General features: G+C 37.7%; 1 long non-coding RNA gene across 1 annotated transcript in view; it reads right to left on the minus strand.

Annotated features, from left to right (window-relative positions):
• Positions 1-1,240: 1,240 nt before the first annotated feature.
• The window catches only part of LOC112835340 (uncharacterized), a 41,589-nt gene continuing 29,544 nt past the window's right edge, over positions 1,241-13,285 (minus strand). The window contains exons 2-4 of the long non-coding RNA XR_003211183.2: positions 7,807-7,845; positions 7,575-7,605; positions 1,241-1,879 (exon numbers count right to left, since the gene is read on the minus strand). This is a non-coding gene — a long non-coding RNA (uncharacterized lncRNA). The remainder of the gene's footprint in view (positions 1,880-7,574; positions 7,606-7,806; positions 7,846-13,285) is intronic.

Consider the following 13,285-nt stretch of genomic DNA (forward strand, 5'->3'; position numbering starts at 1 on the left):
ATCTAATGCAATTCAATAGATCTGTAAAGCTTGTGTGCTTCCAGTAGCAATTTAGATAAAAGTGGTAAGTGTGGCCTCCATTGGCGTCAGTTTATAGCACCTGGTTGCCATGGTCACAGTTCTATAAAATGGAGTAAATAATGAAATAGTGTATCCTTCTCCTCAGCACCAGACATTTGTAGTATTCAAATATTTACAGATACAATAGACTTACTGAGTTTTCAAAAATATCAAAATGGGTCTGTTTCCTAAAGGGCAAATCTTTGCTACTGGCAGTTAAAGACATAAATAAATGAAATTCTTGCATTTGAGAAGCAGATACTAAAAGAAAACTAATATATAATCTTCCAGGACTTAACTTTAGTTTACTTTCAGAGATCATTTACTTTCCCACAAAAAAGATGGACATTGTTTTATTAGTTATGGATTAAATCATTTGGTGAATAAAGTCCTAAGACATTTTCTCTGCTTGTTTATACTTCATATTAATGATTATGAGCATCAAAGGCAGATTTATTGATGTCAGGACAGATAGTGACTTCAGTTTGGGATATGTAAGACTTAAAATTTATTTTTAATTTTTATCGTGATAAAAACACTTATCTGAGATCTACCCTTTCAACAGACTTTTACTTTTTCTTTCTTTCTTTCTTTCTTTTTTTTTAAAGTAATCTCTACACCTAACATGGGGCTCAAAGTGACAACCCAGAGATCAAAAGCGAGATGCTCAACTGAGCCAGCCAGTCAACCCTGCCCTGTTAATAGATTTTTAAGTATATAATGTATGTTCTTAATTGTGGGAACAATGTTTAATGGCAGATCTCTAGAACTTATTCATTTTGTATTACTGAAACCTTATACCTATTGATTAGCTAATGCCTGTTTCCTTTGAATGACTTACCAGTCACCAACCAGCCAATCATTTTTCTTCAAAGATCCTTCCTCTATACTTTGACTCACAGAGCTTAAAAAAATTCTGATGTGATGATTCATTAGGAAAATATAATAAAATTTAAATCAGAGCATGTACAAAGATAATTAATTTTAGGGTTAATTTTAGGGTTCTAGAAGGTACATGTGGAAAATGTAATTCTCCCATGAGTTTTTGCTTATTTCCAATTTGGGAGAGGTTTTGAGGAAGTAACAAATTGGAGAATGAATGTGTTTTTGATTAAAGTTTCTGTGCTGCTTTCAGAGACAACTACAATAGCATAAATCTAAATAAACATTCCAACATTTATTCCAGGCAAAATTACATAATATATTTTAATACCAAAATCAGAAGAAAAAGCATTGTTACTTTGGAGCCTGTTGGTCTCTAGTTGAAGGGGATATATGGGCTCCCTCTGGTGGTAAATGTGACAATAATAATAATTGAATAAATGTTGTTTAACCCAAAGACCAGATGGAATTTAATTGTCAGCAAGAGGTCTGCTCCAAATTACCATTTAGATTCTTCCCCCAGGCTCTCGACCAGGGAAATACACCAACATAGAATATTTATCCACTTATTTTACTTCAGTTATCTGGCACTTGAAATAAACAGCAGACTTAGAAATCTAGTGACACTGTTTTGTCATCTAGAGCCCCTCTGAAATTTTGTAGAAGTATTCACTTATTCACTCACTCTGTGTTTCGTATGGAAAAATGTTGGGGTTAGTGGGTGGTAGGGCTGTGGTGCTGAGGAACTGGTCTTTTTTCCACTATCACCATAGCTCATTGGCACACGTACGCATACATAGTATCCTTGTGGTGTTTAGAGACGGGATTTACTGCCGTCAGCTTCTCTTCTATTATTTGTGCCAATCTAGTCCTCTTGCCTTCATATAAAGGCACAAAATTGTATGCCTTATATCCTTTACTGTTATTGAAGTGGGTTCTGTGATAGAGCAAAGATAAACATAGGTGATCAGTCTGCCTTGTGTATCTTCTCTCCCCACTTTAATTGAAAATCTATCTTTATACAGTATTACAAAGAGGTTAGGTTTGATATGCACCTTATGTTTGGCTTTGAAAAGCATAGATCAAAACATCAAATACAGGCAGTCTTACAAAGTAATTGTCTATGATAAGTGCTCCTCCCCAACCCCCGTACCAGCTTTCTTTCCCTTTTTAGTCCCAAATTTAGAGACTTGAATGCATATTCAATCATTAAGTTTCTATATACATAAACAAAAAACTAGAATGAAGGCTCTAAATTCATAATTACCTAAGAATCAGTCATTTTATAGCCAAGCTCCTCAGTTAATTTATTTAATTTACCCCAAAGATGTAGTTATTAAAATTATAAATTTTTTAAAAGATATCATCAAAAGGAAAAAAACAAAAATTTAAAGTACCAACATTTTTCTGAAAACAAAATGTCATTAAGAACATATTACCTCACAGTGTGATTGTATGTACATAATAAGCACTCAAAAATGGTCTCAATTGTTTTAAAATTCAAACAGCAAAACCATTCTGGACTACCTTGATGTTTCTCTTTCTCAAAATAACATTCTTTAAGTTACAATTTGATTCTGTCTGTATAAGTCAAACAAAAGAATATCTGTCTCTGATATTGTTATGATGTGAAGACTTCAGGAAGATGCTATAAAACTGAGACAGATGCATATGGGATCTTATTTTGTCAGAACTATAGAAAGAAAAGAAAGTTATTTTTTAAGGTTTTATTTATTTTTTTGAGAGAGAAAAAGTGTGAGCGAGTGAGAAAGCATGAGCTGGGGCAGGGGCAGAAGGAGAAGCAGACTCCCCACTGAGCAGGGAGCCCGACGTGGGGCTCCGTCCCAGGACCCTGGAATCACGACCTGAGCTGAAAGCAGATGCTTAACCGACTGAGCCATCCAGGCGCCCCTAAAGTTATTTTGATGAGAATCAAAATGTGGTCTTCCCTTTATTTTCCCCCTTGTCAGAGTAAGGAAAAGATTGAGAGGTATACAACTTAAAATTTTAGATACCACAACATACATGTCAGAAAGGTGAACAGTCAGGGCTTGAAGCTGAAATCAATGGTCCCAAGAGCTGGCTGTGTATCAAAATAACCTGGGGAGCTCATTAAAATTAGAGAATCCCAACACCACCTTCCCCCTGCCCCGCCAGAGGTTCTAATTCAACAAGTTGGGGCAAGGTCAAGGTATCTATGCATTTGACAAGTGCCCTCTAATGATTCTGAAGCAGTGGGTTCACTGGGCAATATTCAAAAACCATTCCTCTCCATGGCTACCTGTCCTTGACAACTTCACCTCAAAAAAAACAGTAACTGTATTGTTATTGCCACTCTGTCAGAGAGCCCTTCCTTGACCATCCTGACCGAGGGACACTCCCTCGCCCCTCTCTTCAGTCAGGACAAGTTTGGCTCTGCTATGGTAACAAACAACTCCAAATCTATATTGGCTTTAAGCCAACGTTATTTATTTATTTTATTTTATTTATTTTTTTACTCACAAAAACTTTCCAGATAAGATCCTGGCAATTTTTCAGTGAAACCACATTCTAGGTAGTGGCTCAGCATCCCAGCCTCCTTCTATATGTCTCATGATACAGCTCTTGATGTGCTTTCCTGATTTGCCACAGCAGAAGAAGAAAGAACTGGAGAGTCACAGGCTAGCAATCCAAAACTGCAGCCAGGTAGTCACATAACCCTTCTACCCACATCTTACTAGCCAGAATTCATCAGATGGCCATGCATGACTCCGGGGCCATAGAGAAGTACAACCTACATATACCCAGAAGTACAGGAGAACCAGGTACGCATTAGTAATGTTCACCATAGGATACTGAATTTTTGCCTATCATGATCACATGTTCTAACGATATCCTATATCTCTTATCTATTTGCTTATTTGGTTCTGGTCTGTTCCCATTAGATTGAAAAAATTTTGAGGTCAGAATCTTTATATTCTTTACCACTGGCAATGTTACTCTGTCTGGAATGTAGTAAACACTCAAACTGTGTGAACAAATGAAGACAGAGAGTTGTCTAGAAGGACTCAGACGCGCGGGTCATTTAAATTAGGCTAGTAGGGAAAAAACCCAGACAATAGCAGCTACTTATTCTATTATCCTGGGAGAATTAGATGATTAAATATTTACTGAGTACCTGTACCTTCTAAGGCTTGCAAAACTGGTTGTACCAATATAATCACACCTCAGGTTTACAATATCTGCTGGTAAAGAAGATAATAAAATACAAGACTCTTGGCATCTAATGATAAACTGGCAGTGATAATCTGTTTTTGAAAAGCTTGTTTTTCTTTTTTTTTTTTTTTACAAGACTATTCACAGTAGGACTCTTCTCAATTGCAATCTCTCCAGGAGAACTTAAAGTATTATTCAGTTTACACACAAGCTCTTAGGAATATATCTGTAGAGTCAACCATTGTTGTTGAAATGCCTTAGTTCTATAGAGGTTCTGAACGGGAGTAAGGAAACCCAGCCATAGAATTTTATGAGCCATTTTGGTTTTTGATGTATTTCATCTCATTTCCAAACTCCCTCTAGTGTCCAGAAAGAGTAAAGTCCATTGACATTGGTAGGGAATGCTACAACTGTCAATTTGAAAGTAGCAAACGGAACATTTTGAATATGATTTTGAAAAGGACAGGAGGAATCTTTTCATTGTAAACTATACGTTAAAATATTAAGTGTTTTTTTTTCTTTTTTCAGCTTTACTGAGGTATAATTTGACAAATAAAATTATAAGGTATTTGAAGTATACAACATGAGGATTGATATTTGTGTACATGGTGAAAGCATTTCCCCCAACAAGTTAACACATTCATCACTTCACATATTACCTTTTTTTAAAAAAAATTAAGAACATTTAAGTTCTACTGTATGTTTTTTTTCCAACATAAAAATGTGTCTAAAAGAAAATATATACAATGGCCCACTAGCTCACTAATTGTATACAACTTATGAACATTGTGAGAAATTCATAGACAACAGGAAGGCACAGTGTAAAGACAGAAAGCCTCCTTCCTATTTGCCTTTAGTCCTGCTCTTCTAAAGGATTTCCTATTAAAGTCTCCCGGTCAGTTTCAGAAAAAGCAGACAAACAAAATCTTTTGCATTTTCTAGCATTGTGTATATTTACATGGAATGTTGATTTTAAGAATTTATATAAAAAGAATCAATGTATACAAAGTGTTTTGCATTATGTTCTTTCCCCTTGCTCTTTGGAATATTTCCAAAATCCCACCTAATTTTTTGACAGTTACATAATATCCCTTGCCAGGAATGGCCAGCAATCCCTGTTCTGAGGGATGAAAGATGACTCCAAACTTTGCCATGAAAGAGAGGAGAAGGCAAGGGGGTCAACGCTCAGAGACGAAGACCTTTTGCTCTTCTTTGCTCCCACTTTTTTAGTCCTTCAGGATAATCACAAATCCTTATCACTGTTTCTCAAGCACGTGATATGTGACAAGGGGTCTTACTGAAACTAGGAGGATCTTTTTATAGGAAAGATACAATATGCTAATCTGCGTGTTCTTCGAGTTCTGCTAAACATAGCCTAAGGGACAATGCATACGTCTCTTAGATCACAGGGCAGCTGTTCCGGCCAAGAAAGCTTCGGGAAGACAACTCCCTGTGGCGGCATTCCTACGGCAGGAGTGGTCAGACGGACCCCGGCATTCCAAAGGTCTACGGTCTTCTCCGAAACCCTCCACTGCCCCCAGGGGCCTCTGTGTAACATTTTAGCAAGCCAGGTATTATGGCTGATTTCATGCTCTACATTAACCCCAACAATATTCTTAATTCTTTATTCTAATTTTTGGTAATTACATAGTATTCCTCCATTTAGTTAGACTCTAATTTATTTTTTTAATTTTTAAAAAAATTTTAATTCCAGTGTAGTTAACATACAGTGTTATGTTCATTTCAAATATACAATATAGTGATTCAACACTTCCATATATTACTCTGTGCTCATCAAGTATACTCTTACTCCCCATCACCTATTTCACCCATTCCCCCACCCACCTCCCCTCTGGTACCCATCTGTTTGTTCTCTACAGCTAAGAGTCTAGTTTTTGGTTTCTCTTTTTTGTTCATTTGTTTTGTTTCTTAAATTCCACATATGAGTGAAATAATATGGTATTTGTCTTTCTCTGACTGGCTTATTTCACTCAATATTACACCCTCTAGATCCATCCATGTTGTTGCAAACGGCAAGATTTTGTTCTTTTTTTATGGCTGAGTAATATTCCATTGTATATATATCCCACATCTTCTTTATCTATTCATCTATCGATGGAAACTTGGGCTGTTTCCATAATTTGGCTATTGTAAATAATGCTGTTATAAACCTAGGGATGCATGTTTCCCTTTGAATCAGTGTTTTGTATCCTTTGGGTAAATATCCAGTAGTGTGATTACTGGATCACAGGGCTGTTTTATTTTTAACTTTTCGAGGAACTTTCATACTGTCTTCCACAGTGGTTGCACCAGTTTGCATTCCCACTAACAGTCCTCACCAAAACTTGTTGTTTCTTGTGTTTTTGATTTTAGCCATTCTGATAGGGGTGAGGTGCTATCTCATTGTGGTTGTGATTTGCATTTCCCTGATGATGAGTGATGCTGAACATCTTTCCATGTGTCTGTTGGCCATCTATATATGTCTTCTCTGGAAGTTATATTCTGTTTTCATAGTCCATATTGATGGCCTTTTTACTACTAGAAATAATATTGCATTGGACGTTGTTGTGCATGTATTTTTTGAAAACATGTTGGGGTATATGCAAGGATGAGTAGAACTTTCTGGGTCAAAGAGTATAAGAATTTATAGTTATTAAAATATTACCAAATTCCCCTTCAAAGTAGCTCAACTAATTCATTCTTCTAGGTATTAGTTTTTTTTTTTAAGATTTTATTTATTCATGAGAGACAGAGAAAGAGAGAGAGAGGCAGAGGCAGAGGAAGAAGCAGACTTCCCACTGAGCAGGGAGCCCAACGTGGGACTTGATTCCAGGACCCTGGGATCATGACCTGAGCCGAAGGCGGACATTTAACCATCTGAGCCACCCAGGTGTCCTGGTATTAGCTTTTTATTACCAACTTTGGTATGTTAAAAATGAAACTAATGGTAATGGAGAAATAAAGAAATACCTAATTTGGAACCAAAAATAAAGATTTTTTGTTTATAACAGATTTCACCTGAAGTTTTAATAAGAGAAGTCTCACTTAGATCACTTATTTAGAATTTAAATACGTTAGCCTATGTAATACTAAGTGGTCTCTTGGTGTGATAAGGTAGATGATTGTCTTTATTACTTAAAGATACAGACATTTTTGATATGAAAAGAAGATTTTTTAACTTTTTAGCAAGTAAAAACATTTGATATTAATTTAATTGAAGATATATTTAAGTACTAATAAGAAGCACTATTTCCAAATATGATGTGTTTCTCATTTGCATTTTGCCTTAGATATCAACATATTCTATTCATACTAAAAATGTTTTGTTCACTGGGAATTTTTAGCCACATGATGTCATATGTACCTCAGAAAATCTTGTTTTAGTAGAAAAACCTAATATACTTAGCTGTCACCAAATGAAATTTTATAGGGCATACCAATCTAGGTCCAATTACATTTGATGCTTCCCTGGAAAAAATAAAACATGATTAGTGTTGTATTTATTTTATTTTTGTTAGAATAGAATGATGATGTAAACTGACATGAACTATGTAATCACTATATTAACATTAACTAAATCAACTATCAAGATTCACAAGTAAAATGAGGCCAAGGTTTATTTCAAACAGCTATATATAATTTTTGTTCAGAAATATCAATATTACCCACCTGATGTAATTATCCACTACCCATATTGGAAGTCGGTCCCTGAAAGCAGAACACTAGTTATTGTTAGAATTTTTTACAGACAATACACACATGGTAATGCTCACACATACCAGTCAATCGAAATCATCAGGCAGTAAGCACTAATCTTATTTACCAGTTGCCTGAAAAACTCACTTTTATGGGCTGCATCTCTGAAACTGAAATATTAGAAAATGTGTTTTATAAGATATTCATATATGGATCTGTATACACCCAAAAGGGTTTTCCAATCATATTTGTCTGCTCAGGCTGTCCTAACAAAACCCTGTAGGCTGGGTGGCTTAAACAACAGATACTTTCTCACAGCTCTGGAGGCTGGAAGCCCAAGGTCAAGGTGTCCTCAAGTTTGGTTCCTCTTGCGGCGTCTCTCCTTGGCTCATAGATGGCTGACTCTTGCTGTGTCCCCAAATGACATGTGTCCTCTGTGTGAGCACATCCTTGGTGTCTCTCTCTGTATGTCCTGATCTCCTCTTCTTATATGAATGCCAGTCAGATTGCATTAGGACCCACCCATCTGACCTCATTTAACCTTAATTTCTCCTTTAAAGTCCCTATCTCCAAATATGGTCACATTCTAAGGGACTACAGGTCAAGGCTTTGACATGATAATTCAGAGAGGAGAGGGGACACAGTTTAGTCCATAATACCAATCTCTCAAAATAACCCATAGTGTTACCAATAATCTGAAGAATGGAATTTGCCTACACTTATTAGGCTTAGCTATTGTCAATGACCAAGAATGAGCTAGTGTGTACATAAGATGGGACACGACAGGGTAAGATAGGCTAGGAATCATCCATACTTGCTTTTTAGAGTGTGTGTATTATAATATAGTATACAGTAGACTACACTTTCAAAAGCGGCAGAAAGCCCAGGCTCTGGAGTCAGAGTTTAAGAGTGTGAGTCTCAGTTTCACTATTTATTAACTGTGATCTTAGGCAAAATACCAAGCAAAACTCTTTCTGCCTCAGTTTCCTTACCTTTAAAATAAAATAAGAATAGGGCTTCCTATTTTTATTAAGAGAAATTAAGGTTAAATGAGGTCAGATGGGTGGGTCCTAATGCAATTTGACTGGCATTCATATAAGAAGAGGAGATCAGGACATACAGAGAGAGACACCAAGGATGTGCTCACACAGAGGACACATGTCATTTGGGGACACAGCAAGAGTCAGCCATCTATGAGCCAAGGAGAGACGCCGCAAGAGGAACCAAACTTGAGGACACCTTGACCTTGGGCTTCCAGCCTCCAGAGCTGTGAGAAAATATCTGTTGTTTAAGCCACCCAGCCTACAGGGTTTTATTAGGACAATCCTTATGAGGATTGTGCAGGATTAAATGAGTTCATGCATGTACAGTGCTTAAAACAGTGTCTGGTATTTGGTACAGGCTTCAGGTCTGCTAATTTTATCATCGTTGTTGTTGTTGTCAAGAATTAGTTAACCTATACTGGATACTTGGAAAATTTCTAGGGATCAAGGAGTGAATTAAGTGGCAAATGATGAGAAGGGAAGCTAAAGAGCAAGTGGTATACTTAAGGCAGTGTTTTCTTTGTCAGGTATATGGTGATATTTCGAGGTTAAAATAGTGAAGTCTCCAAACCAGAGCAGTCTGACATGCAGGAGGACATTTTGACTAGGTCATTTTGACACGGCATTTTGACAACAATGACATTTTGATGTGATCATTTGATCTTAATTACATAAAGCAGCTGCTTCAAAATGTAAAAGCTCTGTGATATTACCAAATAAAGTGTGCAGACCAGACATCCCTGAATCCTCCCTACCTCTGAGCAGCTCCCCTTCCTTCCCAAGATGTGCATTTCAGTGTTGTGGGTATCCTTATTCTTCCTAATCTTACTGATAATAAGTACTTTTGCCATCGCAATGAAAATAGAAAGACATGTTCAAGATTCTTCGCAGGCTTTTCACAAGGTCTTCTCACACTATACTTTAGAGTGGCAGCATTACTTAGATGTATACGTGGTTGCTCCTGATTACCTTACTTTAAAATAAGGCATCCCAAGGAAACTGCAGTGGTGTGGGCTGTAGCTCAGTTCAAATGCAGTAAAGCTCTGAACTAAAGATTAATTCTGGATCTAGCCATAAATCAAAACCAAAGACAACCATGATAACTTTTACAGCAAATTGTCAATTACAGTTTGGTACAAGCAAAATCAATCAGCATTCTATCTTCAAAGAAAATATAGTAAGATACAACTTCAGAAAATGGTACTCATTAGAAATTAGACAAAAGATTGGGCAGAATTGATTTAATGATCGATCTGTGGGAAGGCTGTCATATCATTCCTGTGAATTTTTACAGAAAACGATATAGACTACCATGTGAATAGTATACTCACAGGATGGCATTTTTGAGGTGGTCCTAGTGCAAAATTTCTGCACAACATCTTCAACACTAGATACCTGGGTGTGTCTGCAGACCCTCTCCTCCCTCGCTCCACGTCCTCGCACTCTCAGTAGTGGTTTTGAGATGGACAAAGCTGAGCAGCAGTCTAAATAGGAAAGCTGCAAGTCTCTAGTTTAAGGTGCTGGTAACACTTGTGCTAAGATTTTTCTTTTATATACTCAACTAAATGGGAATTTTTAAAGAAGATTTTATTTATTTGACAGACAGAGAGCACAAGCAGGGGGATCAGCAGGCAGAGGGAGAGGGAGAAGCAGGCTCCTTGCGGAGCAGGGAGCCCGAAGTGGGGCTCCATCCCAGGACCCTGGGATCATGACCCGAGCTAAAAGCAGATGCTTAACTGACTGAGCCACCCAGGCGCAGCTACATGGGAATTTTTTTTTTTTTAATTAAGAAAAGGATGTTAGGTCAATGTCAACTTATTTTTTTAAAAATCTGTTGATTCCAGGGCCAATTTTATGGCAAAGTTCGGCCCTAATGTTTTTAAAAAATAAAACATACCTCAGGACATTTGCTTCTGCTTCCAGGGAGCAAAAAAAGAAAAACAAAATCTCCTCCTACCCCCCAAAAAGGGCAAGGGGAGCAAAGCAAGAAAAAAAAAAAAACCCAACACAGAATAAGTTGTCCCCTTGTGCTGAAATGGGGCAGGCTTGCTCAAGACCCACAGAGGGGACAAGCAAGTCAAGCAGTTCACAATCGGCACAGCTACAGAGGGCTTGTCTCTTGCTTACAGAAAGAGAGCTTCATCCTGTAACTACAAAATCAGGTCACATTCTTGTTTGATTCTTAAACTAGTGTACCCTAGGCCCTTCCTAACCTAACTGGACAGAAATCTGTCCCTCTCAAATGTGTGGCCCCACTTCTTCTGGAAGTTGGCCAAAGGTCTGCCCCAGGACCCAGGGACCATTGACTCATCTTTCTCTGCTCCTACCTGCTGTCCTGCCACCCACTCCACAGCCACCCCTGTGCCATATGACGTTGGTGCAAGCCTTGCCTGGTGGGGACCATCACCTCTGAGGGTAACTGTACCCTCAGATTGCTCTCCTGCTGCTTCCAAATCACAGGGCTGGCCCTTCTCCTTCTTTATATCACAGCTAAAGCCAGGTGTAACTTCTAACTAGACTTCCTGAAGGCTGGGAAAGAAAGGGAGAGGGGAAGGTGGAGAGAGAAAGAAAGAGAGAAAGAAAGGGACAGACAGAGAGAGAGAGAGAGAGAGAGAGAGAGATGCATGCCACCAATCTCCATATCCCCCCACCACCGAAGCACACAAAGAGCATGAGAAAGAATATCCATATAGGCCATAAAAATATCCTTAACAGCAAAGAATCCAGTATGACATGGGCCCCATTATCTAAGCATGATAAAATACATTTAGAAATCAGAAATAAAAAGAAATTGAAAAAATTCTCAATGCATCTGTCTTTTTAAAAATCCTCACCTGCTAAATAATCCATGAGTTAAATAAGAAATGACTATGAAAATTATGAAATATATAGCACTAAGTGAGTAACACCAGAATCAGTATATATCAAAAGATAGGAGAGGCAGCCAAAGTAGTTCTTATAATTAGTGCAAGAAATCCTGGACAATCAGAATGGATCAGGTGGCAAACAAAAACAAAGCTTCTGCCACATGACAGAAAGGCGCCATGTTGTTAAGAAGTTTTATGGATAAGTTTTAACAAATCTTCTGGAACTAATAATTCCTATTTTATACAAATAGCTTCTGAGATCTGCAAAGGTCATACTTAATCTTCTTCTGTTATTATTACTTCTTTGAGCCTTTCAATGAACTCTCGTTTTAGAGAAGATGTAATTAATTTATCTCATTTCATGGAGAACTACTTATTGAAAAATTTTAATCATTTCAATAATGCCAATGTGCATCTTTGTCTTTTTTTATTTAAATTCAATTAGCCAACATATAGTACATCATTAGTTTCAGATGTAGTTATTCATCAGATGTTCAGTTATTCACCACTTGTATATAACACCCAGTGCTCCTCACATCAAGTGCCCTCCTTAATGCCCATCACCCAGTTACCCCATCCGCCCACCCACTTCCCCTCCAGCAACCCTCAGTTTGTTTCCTAGGCTTAAAAGTCTCTCATGGTTTATCTCTGCGTATTATTTTTCTCGTTTTTTTCTTGAAATATTTTTCCTTAAGTCCTACACTTCTTTTGTTTCATTTTGTTTTGTTCTACATTGTTGCTTCTCACGTTTGAATGAGGTGTTCTTCCTGGAATAGCTATTTCCAGGAAAGTAGATTTGAAAGCAACCAGAGGGTACCAGCAGCTTGGACTCTGGTCCATTGGTCTTTTTTCCCAGACACTTTCTCATGAACATTCTCCACCAGGAAGTTTGATTCTGCTCAGGGCAGGTAGTCTTCCCAGCTTAGATTCAAGTCACACGTGTGACCAGCCTTGACCAGAGGCATGGCACCTTCCATTTCTCCACTCTCTTGCCACACTGTCAGCCTTCCTCTTGCAACGATGCCATATCTTCATCTCTCCTACCCTCTGAGTTGTCAAGCAGAGTTCAGGGATATTCTCACAGCCTCCCTGTTGCCCCCGATGAGGTCAGAGCTTCAGGCCCAAATCTGTAGTGGCAGGTGGTGTGTCTTCTCACTCTGAATCACATAGCTGTTCAGCTTCATTTGTCTGTGTGCGGTTAGGGGTGCTTCATATTTTTAATAAAGAAGAGATTTCTTTCTTTGTCTTCTGTTCTTCTGGTTGCTTTTAGTTGGCTTCAGCAAGGAGAGGCAAGAAAACATCTTTCTACTGCCATCTAAAACTGGGAGACCACATCATTTCTTTAGTAACCTGGGACTGGAAAGCATACAGATTTTCTAGCCCACAGAGCCACAGCCAAGTAATATGTCCTAGGGAACTGGTGACAGAAACTTCGCTTTTTGTCTAATTTAAAAAACTAATTTAAGAAATAAGTAGAATAGAATATGAATTAGTCCTGAGTGTACATTACTACCATTTTTTTTTTACTACCAATATTTTTAA

The sequence above is a fragment of the Callorhinus ursinus genome, unplaced genomic scaffold (assembly GCF_003265705.2).
Source record: "Callorhinus ursinus isolate GAN/ISIS: 27379988/994484 unplaced genomic scaffold, GSC_fseal_2.0 scaffold2, whole genome shotgun sequence".
NCBI classification, from domain to species: domain Eukaryota; kingdom Metazoa; phylum Chordata; class Mammalia; order Carnivora; family Otariidae; genus Callorhinus; species Callorhinus ursinus.